At 36.8% G+C, this 12,952-nt stretch overlaps 1 protein-coding gene and 1 long non-coding RNA gene across 3 annotated transcripts in view; one reads left to right on the top strand and one right to left on the bottom strand.

Annotated features, from left to right (window-relative positions):
- Window positions 1–205: 205 nt before the first annotated feature.
- LOC134817251 (uncharacterized) lies at window positions 206–949 on the bottom strand. Of its 2 annotated transcripts, XR_010160494.1 has the most exons (4): window positions 830–949; window positions 593–679; window positions 379–448; window positions 206–226 (listed from the first exon to the last, which is right to left on the bottom strand). It is a non-coding gene; the product is annotated as an uncharacterized LOC134817251 (long non-coding RNA). The 2 variants fall into 2 exon arrangements; XR_010160493.1 differs by lacking the exon at window positions 206–226 and having other exon boundaries at window positions 291–448.
- An 11,778-nt stretch (window positions 950–12,727) lies between these two features.
- Window positions 12,728–12,952, top strand: part of LOC134817483 (nardilysin-like) — a 69,423-nt gene continuing 69,198 nt past the window's right edge. Inside the window, exon 1 of the mRNA XM_063826624.1 lies at window positions 12,728–12,843. The gene's annotated coding sequence lies outside the window, so the exon portion shown is untranslated. The remainder of the gene's footprint in view (window positions 12,844–12,952) is intronic.

Genomic DNA, 12,952 nt, shown 5'->3' with positions numbered 1-12,952 from the left:
ATGCAAGACCAATCCAATAGTACATAAAATAAGTGTTCAATCTCATGGTAAAGTCCGTTACCCTAAATCAGTTGGGTAGCTGGGTGATCAATGGGAACTGGTGTGTATTATAACGGGCTGGCTGACTCTCTCTCTGGACGATGGACAGGTAGCTGCTATATCATGGCTACGTTCCTTCAATGCTGCCAACGAGGGCAGAATCCGCAATCCGTGGGAGGGGAATGTCCTAGAAAGGGACAAATTATTAGCAAATGACGGATCAATTAAAGACAATAATATACTAACTAGGATAAAATTAAACAAGATAAAGTTAAATTAGAATGAACTGTAGAATACTAAATATGTAAGAACTTATCAATAAATGCTCAAATGACTTACGAGGTAATAATGTAGGTGCTGCTAAGGTTAGGACAAGCAACCAGGTAGGATAGGCTCACCACAATATTACCTAGGAAGGTATAAACCTATTAGAATTTAATTACTAACCAATCGGGAATGACTTTAGTATTACGAACAATGTGAATCAATAATTGGAATTAACATTGCAATGAACAACATCTAATTAATAGTTTAATAATTATAAAAGCTCTACCTCGAGGAACAAACTTCCTAGCCTATTAGGAATTCAACAGAAGCGACGGGAACCAATTGCTATTATCTGGCATGACGTTAGGAAAATCTGGTGAGAGCAACGGATAAGTATTTTACCCGCATATTATATACAGAACTTGAACTCGTGGATTTAATCTTAACCTAATTATGCATGATATTGATACGGTCTTAGGAACAAAATACTAAGGTCAATCATTTAAAGTAAAGGATTACAAACCTATTTATGAAACTAGTGACATGGGAGAGAGCGCAGCATACTAACACCCGGGCCGTGTAGGGAAAACCAATCATAGGAGAGGCGTTCGGGAAAAGGCTAAAGGCAGACGGCCGTGAGAATCTGTGTGTTCATCTTTTGTAGTCTAGGTGTTCTGTGGAAGAGGAGCTCCAGTGGAAGAGGCGGTCCACGCGTTGTCCAGGAGAGTTGCAAACAAGTTATTACAAACAGGTTATTGCAAACAAACAGATTATTAATACAAATCCCGGTTTTTAAAACTGGTTAAAATACCGTTCCACTAATTGATGAATTCAATAACTCTGTTAATCCAATAATTTCGTTATAAATAATTCTAATAAAACTAGATGTCCTTTCTGGCCAATGGCTGCAGTGCTCTGCAAATCTCTCCAATCAGATCTTAATCATATAAATGATCACTTAATTCATCTTAATCATATAAGTTCTCACCTAATTCATCTTTATGACACTTTATGTTACGGTGAATATTTGCAAATTTACATGGTTTATTTACCATTTTAATCCACATATTTACAAATCTAATTACTACTAACGCAGCATACTGGGGTTCAACTTAACTTCTAGTTCTGAGGTACTACACACGTCCCTAACAATAACATACTATTGTTTTACATCTTCCAGTATTAAATACCTAACTGTCAGTGACTATAAATTCTGTGAAGTCTAAAATGATAATGATCTGCACTCTGCAGTCAAGTAACGATTTACGAAATAAAATTATATCGTTAGTCCCGGAAACGCAACCAACATTCTAACATTGTTGGCAACTGGCCAATCTTAACTTTGATAGATCGTGATAAAGCACTCACCAGTTTCGCGGTATGTTGATACGGTTATACTATGTAATGGTTTTGAGATACAAATTGAGCATATGAAGAAAGTGACTGACAGGTGGGTGGACAAAAATAATAACAATTAAAATTAAGTGCCTTCAACGGAATGGATTTGATACATGTTTCGTATCCCAATATCAGAGATAATATATATTTTTCCGCCTTCGGCGGCGCGCGCTTCGCGCGCGAAAAGTGGCATGCAACGTATGTCAAGAATGGATTATGGAAGAGTTTTAACCAGTCACTAAGGACACCCATTGAGGAGTAAGTTTCATTGTCTTAATATCTTTAAATAATTTGTTTGTACTAGTATACTAGGAAAGGGACAGCTTTCGGCGACAGCCTTCGGCGGCGCGCGCTTCGCGCGCGAAAAGTGGCATGCAACGTATGTCAAGGACAGCTCCGCAATTGCATCTTGCAGTGGTTTACAGGGTGACCGACAACTGAACCTAGTTCCCACGCAGTTAACAGGCACCCGATCAGCTTAATTGGGTGACCTCCAAGCTTTAATTATTCACGATCACCTTATTATACTGAGTAAGTAAAACAAAATTTAAGTAAAACAAAACTTAAATTTTATTGCCATTACAATGAATAATGATATTGATATCATAATAAATATAAGTAGACATCCGATAATAAACTTGTTACATCCAGAACAACCCAAGATGTCAGCCGACGCGACTTACAAAATAAAGAAAGCTAGCATGTTCATTGTTGATAGTTTTTCTAACGAGCATACTTAGGCTGTACGGAAATAGCTTTAATTCTACGTTATATTAAAAACATTACATCATTTTTGCTAGATACAAAAATAAATTTTAAAATAAATAACTATTTTGCTGCTTAGGAGCGGCACCGCGCTTGATCCACATGCTATACAGCGTGTAGCAACACAGCGCTGAAAATAGAAGATGATTGAGCTATAACTGATAACATATAAGCGGTGCGCCGCGCCTAAACCTAAAACCATAAACTTTAAATTGTCCCAGGAAACCTTACTGTTAGGGGCCTAACTTCGGAAGTAAAAGAGATAGAAACGTCCGGTTTTCAACAAAATGTCCGTCTCGTAAAACTAAAGTAGGCTCCCCAGGAGCCAAATTCAAAACAATGTAGATTTTGAATTATCGCGAAAAGTTTGATTTTGGGCTAAATAAAAGATCGCAGCTTTTAAACTTTGCGAAGTAATGTCGTTGTCATGACTCCAGATTTTAATTCACGCGAGCGAGCGAGCGATCATGCAGTGAACGTTACGTCACGCGCGCTGACACACGTGCCATCGAAAAACAACCACCTCTAGTACCACGGCCAGCCGGTAAGCTTTTCTGGGGTAAATATTGTCAAGATATTAAACGAGTTTTGCGAAATAATATAGCATGCTGACTTTGTAGGATATTACAATTATATGTTATACCCGTGCCAGTTCCAAATGTGAGTCAGCGCTTAAACCAAAAGCAGTTGGCAAAAGGAGCCAGTTGCCTGCAAGAGCTTTACTAGCACCCGATTTACCACTTTTGGAGCACAAACTCAAACCTAAAACCGGCCAAGCACAAAGATAAGTTATCGCCACGATTGGGTGGATTGATTCCCATAATATGTATCAGCACGCGGCACTAATAATATAAAGTTCATTATCGAATTTTAGATATGCCATGGATCGTTTAACACATATATAAAAGGTTATTAAAGAATAATTAATGTTTGGTTGTTGGTATAAATCGATATTAATCAATTATTTAAAATAGTTATTATTAACTATTGAGTTACGTTTACCTGGGGACCCCAGGCTATTATGTTCATTAAGATTAGGCGGAATGACAGGCTGAGCGCGGCCCAGTAAATATTTTACGAATATCTTGTCCATTGTTAATGGAATAGCCCGGTGCCGCGCGATAATTCGAAAAAATGTAGACGAGTAACATCTGTCAAGTGTCATGAACAAATATTGCTCGTTAAATTATTCTTCTCATGGATTAAATTTAAAACTAATTCGGTCGATTGCTACTTAATTTTAAATATTTGGTTTCATTTGTAGAAAAAACAACATTTTGTCTGCTTTAATTGATACTTAATAAAATTGTTGTTTTCTTGAAATTGTTGTTTTCTTGATGGTTTTGAAAATTCGGACACACCCGGACAGGGTGCGAAAGGGGTTGATATGAAAATCTGCGATTTTGGCGGACGTTGTAATGGTAAGTTCGTAGTGCGATCATGCACAATTAGACTGGGTATAGCCAGTCAACAAGTGAAATAGACTTCTCCACTCCTATCAGTATATTCAAGAATAATCTTAAGAAAGCTTTGTTAGAACTACAATCTAAATATGACAGACAACTATGGTGCAGTTACAACTTTGATGCAAATGAATTATCATTGAAATAGGTTAATTAACTAAACTTAATCATATGAGTAAACCACGGTGTTATTGCAAAGAACCATGACAAGGGTATCAGACCTATATTAATCTAAGAGACGAAACAAAACGAATCATCATACAACAAATTTTAAAATCCTGCGGCACAGGATCCTGTTGTTTTCCTACTCTGCCTCTCCCAAACCCCTCTCTCCTTCTCCTTCTTCAGGTTTATTCTACAATTTTTTAAATTAGATAGCAGATATATTTTCTTTTCGAATGTACAAATTGGTATCGTATGTATGTTGTGTTTAGTGTTTGCTAAATAATTATAAGGATTTTGTTCATTACAATTCCATCACAACTGAAAAAGAAAAAAGAAAAGGACAAGCAGATAGGAAATTGGACGGACAGAATTGTAACCAACAAAAACAAATTTCTGAGACTCATAATGAGCTAATCTGTATCGGCAGCCCAGAGGTACTTGATCAGTTTGGCCTTAAAAGTAGAAATCCGCTCTGACTGCCGGATACATACTGGTAGACTATTCCATTTCAGCATAGATCTATGAAAAAAGCTATTTCGGAAGGCATCCGAGCAGGGCACAGTGGTACTCATGTAAGTTGAAGTATCCGACCTATCAATTATTTGAGCATTGTGTCTAGTGTATCGGGTGCCCTCTGGACGGCATAGGACTATATATGTAGGGAGCGAAACTGGAATTATGCTATTCCCTATTTTATAGAAGGTCATAAGATCGTTATAAATAAACTTCTGTTTAACAGGGAGAATATTTAGTTTCTTTTGCTCTGTAGCAAGTTTATCGTCATTATAACTGGAGTAAGGTTCACCATTGATCCATTTAATAGCCCTCTTTTGGATAGCAACAAACTGTTGAAGATGAGTTGCAGATTGAGGGGACCATATGACAGAACAATGTTCAAATATAGACCTAATTAACGCTAAATAGAACGATCTTTTCTGCCTTTTATCAGTAGTGAAATGACATGTTCTCTTAAGTAGTCCAAGTCTAGAGGTAGCTTTGGAAACAAGCGCTTTACATTGTGCACCCCAATTAAACCTGGAGTTTATTGCAACTCCTAGATCTGACTGAGAGGGCACAAAGTCAATATCACTTCCAGAAAGTTTATAAAAGAAGGTATTGAATGGCAAGTTATCCAGCACGTTTCTTTGCAGGGACACAGAGAGGGCTTTGCACTTTTGTGGGTGGAACTTCATTCGATTTCTCACTGACCAAACATATAATCTATTGATGTCATTTTGGATTATGTGATGGTCAGGGTAACCAAGAATTAAAGTCACCTACCAGAATGTGCCTTTGCAATTTTCTGGCAGATGCTAAAGTAACAAAATGTTTCTTGAAAGATTCAAAATTATCTAAGCCAAGCGTTCCTACTCTATAAAATGTTGATATACAAAAGTTTCTTCCACACTGAGTCTTAATTACTGATTAAATGCTGAAGATAAAAGAAATATATTCATTTTGCTAAGATTATGTTTGCGTTTCATTGCTCAACAGCTTAGTAAGGGGAAAAGTGGCATTCCGTTGGATTTGAATGTTCACAAGGATTTCTCAACGGAATATGGTAGTTAGGACCCCTACGAACATAATTAGACTTGTTGCCAATTTTGTATCTCAACAGAAACACCACTTTTACCACTTTTTACCACCTTTGTACCACCTTTCTGGTTTGCCAAATATCTTTAGTTGTGAACGTCGTAGAAGGCTGCAAATTAACCTAGAATGTTTATCTTATCAAGGAGTAAAACTTTTGTATGAAAAATTTTTACATTGGACAATCAGCTAATTGGATAATTACCAATTAGTTAATCACTAAAAAAAGTGAAAATTTTTTATTGGCTCAAAATGATTGAAATTGTTTGAAACACGGAGAAATGTAGTTTTTAGAAAAACTTCAAAAATTTTTCAGTTACAATTTTTTTTCGAGACTTGGAAAAAAGTTTGAAAATTTGAAAATATTTTTTTCCGCCAAAAGTGATCGAATTGCATGAAACGTGGATAAAAATGCTTTGCAGAAAAACTTCGAAGATTTTTAGATTGGGGAATACTAAAATCATCAATATTTGAAGTTGGAGTTCAGTAAATCTCGACATATTTTAGTAATTAGGAATAGCTTAGCGGAAAGGGCTGAACCTGAAAAAGGTTAACCACACAATATTAGAGTTTCATAACTAATTACAATACAGCTTTATCAAATTCCACATATAAAGAAACAGCACAAAAGAACCATTTAAGATCGAACCGATTTTACCTGCCGTACTATCATTTTATTGATTTCAATGATCAAAACCTCTGTACCGTCAATCTTGCCAATCTATACCGGGTATCTGAATGTACCGGACCTCTTATTTACCTCTATAATTAGACCCAGTTGTGCAAGAAATGCGATTTCTCACAGGGGTTTCTTTTAACTGTGCACTTTTTGTCACTCTGGCAAGAGGCCTGGTATTATAGGGGGGTATAGGAAGCGAGTGTAAATATACCTTCCATCATCCACTGTGGCTTTTTTGTATTGTGAATGCGCATGCCGCATCGTTTGCTATGCCAGATAACTCAAATAACCTCCATATCTCATTGCCAGGGTCGGGATAGAGCTGGAGATAGCATCGAGAGGTTGCTAGAAATAGCAAGATTTAGAGTAAACTGGTGGTAGCTGGGTGGTGCTAGCATGGATGTAGCAGATCGTAGCTACACGAGGTTTCATTGGAGTTGGTTATTTTAATGGCCAAAGAGTGCCGGAACTAAAGTTACTTAAGATTGCAGTTGAGGGGCAGTGTAAACCAGGGTGTAGTCAGGGACACAGAGCTACAGTGCAGGAGTACTGCAAAAGAACAGTGCAAGTGATACAGTCTGCACTCTGCAACAGTTAAACGCCGACGAAGCTAGACTTAGAGTGAACTGATGGAAGCTGGGTGATGCTAAAATGGAGGTAGCAAAACGTACTACATGATGAAAACTAAGGCTGGTTGAGACCTAAAAAGATGTGAATCTGTCCTGATAGATCCAGTGAAGAGCGAGTAGCGAAGAGTTTGATCACTAACCTAAAGCTCAAAAGACGGAGAGGGCTAAAGAGAATCACTTTGATCAATAAATCCGGTACGGTAAGGTCTGTAGCCTTGATAAGAAGATACCATGAAGTAATTCATGCGGAAAAGTCGATTTATATAAAGGGTTTCGTTGGATCTAAAAAGGGTGGGTCAGTCTCTCTGTTTTCATCAGATTCTGATGAAAGGCTGTTAAGCTCAGGACGGTGATCTTAATAGGTCGGATAGCTGTACCTGGTTGCTTCCAGCCCACCCTTGTCGAGCTTGAAAATAATTTCGCACCCCACCTCTTCCAAAAATGCAGTTACCAGAGCAGGAAACTATTCTTCCCCCTCTTCTTTCAACCCAAACACAATCAGGTTCCAGCTCCTCTCCTCCTCTGCAGCCACAATCTTATCTCCTTCTTCGGCGTTTTACTGTTGCAGACTGTATCACTTGCACTGTTCTTTTGCAGTACTCCTGCACTGTAGCACTGTGTCCCTGACTACACCGTGGTTTACACTGCCCCTCAACTGCAATCTTAAGTAACTTTAGTTCCGGCACTCTTTGGCCATTAAAATAACCAACTTCAATGAAACCCCGTGTAGCTACGTTCTGCTACATCCATGCTAGCACCACCCAGCTACCACCAGTTTACTCTAAATCTTGCTATTTCTAGCAACCTCTCGATGCTATCTCCAGCTCTATCCCGACCCTGGCAATGAGATATGGAGGTTATTTGAGTTATCTGGCATAGCAAACGATGCGGCATGCGCATTCACAATACAAAAAAGCCACAGTGGATGATGGAAGGTATATTTACACTCGCTTCCTATACCCCCCTATAATACCAGGCCTCTTGCCAGAGTGACAAAAAGTGCACAGTTAAAAGAAACCCCTGTGAGAAATCGCATTTCTTGCACAACTGGGTCTAATTATAGAGGTAAATAAGAGGTCCGGTACATTCAGATACCCGGTATAGATTGGCAAGATTGACGGTACAGAGGTTTTGATCATTGAAATCAATAAAATGATAGTACAGCAGGTAAAATCGGTTCGATCTTAAATGGTTCTTTTGTGCTGTTTCTTTATATGTGGAATTTGATAAAGCTGTATTGTAATTAGTTATGAAACTCTAATATTGTGTGGTTAACCTTTTTCAGGTTCAGCCCTTTCCGCTAAGCTATTCCTAATTACTAAAATATGTCGAGATTTACTGAACTCCAACTTCAAATATTGATGATTTTAGTATTCCCCAATCTAAAAATCTTCGAAGTTTTTCTGCAAAGCATTTTTATCCACGTTTCATGCAATTCGATCACTTTTGGCGGAAAAAAATATTTTCAAATTTTCAAACTTCAATGAAACCCCGTGTAGCTACGTTCTGCTACATCCATGCTAGCACCACCCAGCTACCACCAGTTTACTCTAAATCTTGCTATTTCTAGCAACCTCTCGATGCTATCTCCAGCTCTATCCCGACCCTGGCAATGAGATATGGAGGTTATTTGAGTTATCTGGCATAGCAAACGATGCGGCATGCGCATTCACAATACAAAAAAGCCACAGTGGATGATGGAAGGTATATTTACACTCGCTTCCTATACCCCCCTATAATACCAGGCCTCTTGCCAGAGTGACAAAAAGTGCACAGTTAAAAGAAACCCCTGTGAGAAATCGCATTTCTTGCACAACTGGGTCTAATTATAGAGGTAAATAAGAGGTCCGGTACATTCAGATACCCGGTATAGATTGGCAAGATTGACGGTACAGAGGTTTTGATCATTGAAATCAATAAAATGATAGTACAGCAGGTAAAATCGGTTCGATCTTAAATGGTTCTTTTGTGCTGTTTCTTTATGTGGAATTTGATAAAGCTGTATTGTAATTAGTTATGAAACTCTAATATTGTGTGGTTAACCTTTTTCAGGTTCAGCCCTTTCCGCTAAGCTATTCCTAATTACTAAAATATGTCGAGATTTACTGAACTCCAACTTCAAATATTGATGATTTTAGTATTCCCCAATCTAAAAATCTTCGAAGTTTTTCTGCAAAGCATTTTTATCCACGTTTCATGCAATTCGATCACTTTTGGCGGAAAAAAATATTTTCAAATTTTCAAACTTTTTTCCAAGTCTCGAAAAAAAATTGTAACTGAAAAATTTTTGAAGTTTTTCTAAAAACTACATTTCTCCGTGTTTCAAACAATTTCAATCATTTTGAGCCAATAAAAAATTTTCACTTTTTTTAGTGATTAACTAATTGGTAATTATCCAATTAGCTGATTGTCCAATGTAAAAATTTTTCATACAAAAGTTTTACTCCTTGATAAGATAAACATTCTAGGTTAATTTGCAGCCTTCTACGACGTTCACAACTAAAGATATTTGGCAAACCAGAAAGGTGGTACAAAGGTGGTAAAAAGTGGTAAAAGTGGTGTTTCTGTTGAGATACAAAATTGGCAACAAGTCTAATTATGTTCGTAGGGGTCCTAACTACCATATTCCGTTGAGAAATCCTTGTGAACATTCAAATCCAACGGAACCCTTAAATCGACCACTTTTCCCCTTACTAGCTGTTCGAAGGATCAAATATAAGAGTCTTAATTATGATGGATAATAATTCAGCTTGAACACTAACTTTAGAGAGCTTTAGACTCGAGATATCAATGTCTGTTCTATGGGCAATCAGAACACCACCACCGTTTTTTCTGAATTTCTTGGGCTGGGTTGCATCCACTGGATGCGATCTTAAGGATCGGTCAAGCCTAAATACTTTGTATTTGTCAGGGAGCACCTCATTACTGAGAATGGAATTTTTCAGCCATGTCTCGTTTAGAATAATGATGTGAGGCTTATGTTTGTAGATATAACCATGGAATTCATGTATCTTGGTCATATTTAGTGGTGGTGTTCCTGATGCTAAATCGCGTGTATTTAGGAAACCATGGACATTGTTGTAAACAACGGATAAATTTGGTCCAGGGTTCAGTAAGGAACAATTACAAATTACTATCAGGGAAATATTAAGGAGAGATAGAAAAACCAGACCACACCTAGACATGACCCCAAGCCAGCTGCTGGTTATACCGAAACAGTTTCTTCAAATTCTAGGTCACCGATCGAATCTTGACTTTTTGACAATGACCACGGATGAAGCTGGTAAACCATTTTAAGGCTGTTCCCTCAATCCCAATCTCACACTTCAATATGTTAATTAGCTTGCTATGATCAACTGTGTCGAATGCAGCACTCAGGTCTAAAATCATTACAACTGTTGCTGTATTTTCATTGCTGGTACTACGAGGAGGTCATTACAAAACTTAGATAAATTGTGACTTAGATAATATAATATGGAGACTCATCTGTGATGTTATTTTACTGATCTGAGTATAATTTATGCTGCAGCTTTCGATGTTTTGTTTTTCTTAATGTTGATCTTGGTCTGGTATCATGCTTGTATTGGTTTTGGACCTATTTCCTATAATTTTTTCCCGATCCATGACTCAAAGTGCCGAAGGCACAAAAGAGTCAAGGACAAGGGTTAGCGATCGAGGTTTTTTAAAAATATGGTAGCTTTGCGACCGTGCCTGCGAGTGTGCGACCGTACGTGCCTGCGAGCACTGTTATCGCCCACGTGACTACCTGCGCAAAGTTATTTTGCGTGACAATCTGAATTATATAATTGTTGGCGCACAGCGCTGAACCAACCAAGTACATTATTAATTTCATCATGTACGTATCCCACTAGGCACTAATTGATAGCATATTATTATTATTTTGAGTTAGTATTACTATTTTGCACAGATCCGTGTCAGGTTGCATAAACAATAAACATATGGTTAAATAGAAGTATACACGATTTTCAAATTCAATATAGAATTATATTAACTGGGCGGCGCTCGGCAGTCGGCATGTCACTTCGCCATATTTGCATGTTTATATAAACAGTAAAGACTGGGCCGTCCCCAGATTGTATATAATATTGAATCACTGATCGGGAAATTGAGCGGCCATCCACAAAAGAAAAGCGGCCGCATTTCTTGTTTATTAACTGAACATGTGATATCTAAAAGTATAATTATAATGTATTGCGAGCAGCTGTAAAATAAATAAACTTACAAATTAAATGTAACTGGAGTGTAGCAATATTATCAGATTTTTGACTATACTATAATGTCAGACCCATTGTCACTCTCAGCAGTCAAGCAGGGCTAATAAAAATTAACATTGCCTGGGTCTTTTCACCAACTGCGCTAATGAGAGTGACGGTGTGGTCAAGTCAAGAAAAAAACAAGAAAACAACAATTCAAGAAAAAAACAATTTTATTTAGTATCAGTTAAAGCAGACAAAAACATATTTTATAAATATAACTAGTGCAAACTTTAGACCATATATCTTAGGGGACTTGGAGTAGCAAGAGAGTGACCAGAAAGTATATGTATACTTTTACCAAAAGTACGTCGAAATGAATCCAGGGTGATACAGGATCTGAGAGTGCAGACCATAAAGTTTACGCACCCACCCTTGCCTCCTGAATTCTTGGTTGGATAGACAATTATGCAAAATTGGTCGGTTTATACTCCAAGTCCCTTTGTTAATAGAAGTAGTATTATTTATGTCTGGAGTTAGCTTCATTCAATAAAAGTCGACTTTAACAACGCGTACTATGAAGTAACTAATTATTTCCCTTTACTCAAGAAATATGTCAGACAAAGAAAGTTCAGTTGTTTTGCCTGAAGTGCTACCAAAGAAAGGGGTACTCTATTTTGAGGAAACAAGTCATATGGTGCTGTGTAAACCGAGAATAATGCCACTTAAGAGTATCACCTTGGAGAGGATGGAAGAGATTCAGAAAGATGCTCAACAAGCTGTCAAACAACAGATGCAAATTGAAACTGAAAGCAGCAATTCATATTAAAATCATGTGAATATTCAATAGCAACAATACGTTCTACCATGTTCTATTTATTGGCATTATGATATGTGTGCGATATTAACTTGTGTTTCAGGTTATAATATAAATTGCTGAACACTCTATTTGACATGTTTTAATAGTTGAATAAGTCAGAGTGATGCCTGAACTTAGAACAGATATTTTGTTGCAAAAGTGTTTTAAATGGATACAAAATCGTGTAAATAACCGTGTAGACAGCATAGCTGATGTTTATATTATAAGAGTATAAGGCAACTAGTGTGTCACAGAGTACATCCTGTAAGAAACAGGTTTTTTTTTTCAGGATACAACTTTATGAGGAAATTTGCAACTTCAGAGTTTTAAACTTAATTAATCTAGTAAATTATATCAGAATTTGAAGCAAAAAATTCGGCTTGAAATAAATATTTTGTAAATATTCAGTAATTTAAACAGTTACACAGAGTTTTATTCTTATAAACACCCTTTGATCTCCCGGTTATTTGAGATCGTAAATTATATCAGAATGGAATTCAAGTCAAAAAGCTGTGAAAGTGCTTTGACAGCTACTCTAAATATTATATCACTAAATAATAACTGCCAATTAAATTGTATTAAGTCTTTATTATTTTATCACCGTTTTTTGAAAACTTAAAGAATCAAATTAGATTCAATCATTATTATCCTGGCAATGTTGAATGAATATAATTAAACATTTGAACACGACTAATTTTTGAAGCAGGTAAATGGTAATCTTATATAATACTGACTACTAACATCTCAACTGAACTCTGATAGAATAACTTAAAAGGTAAAGTCAAAGATACTTATTTCATCCCAATCTTATACTAAAGTATAAATAATAAATATGTCTGACTATTTTATGATGTGTCTAGGTTTCTAATTATTTAAAATCTAAG

This window comes from Bolinopsis microptera, chromosome 6, assembly GCF_026151205.1.
Source record: "Bolinopsis microptera isolate Bmic1 chromosome 6, MBARI_Bmic_1.0, whole genome shotgun sequence".
Lineage (NCBI taxonomy): Eukaryota > Metazoa > Ctenophora > Tentaculata > Lobata > Bolinopsidae > Bolinopsis > Bolinopsis microptera.
The sequence above is the reverse complement of the archived record's forward strand: the minus strand, read 5'-3'. Positions and strand labels throughout refer to the sequence as shown.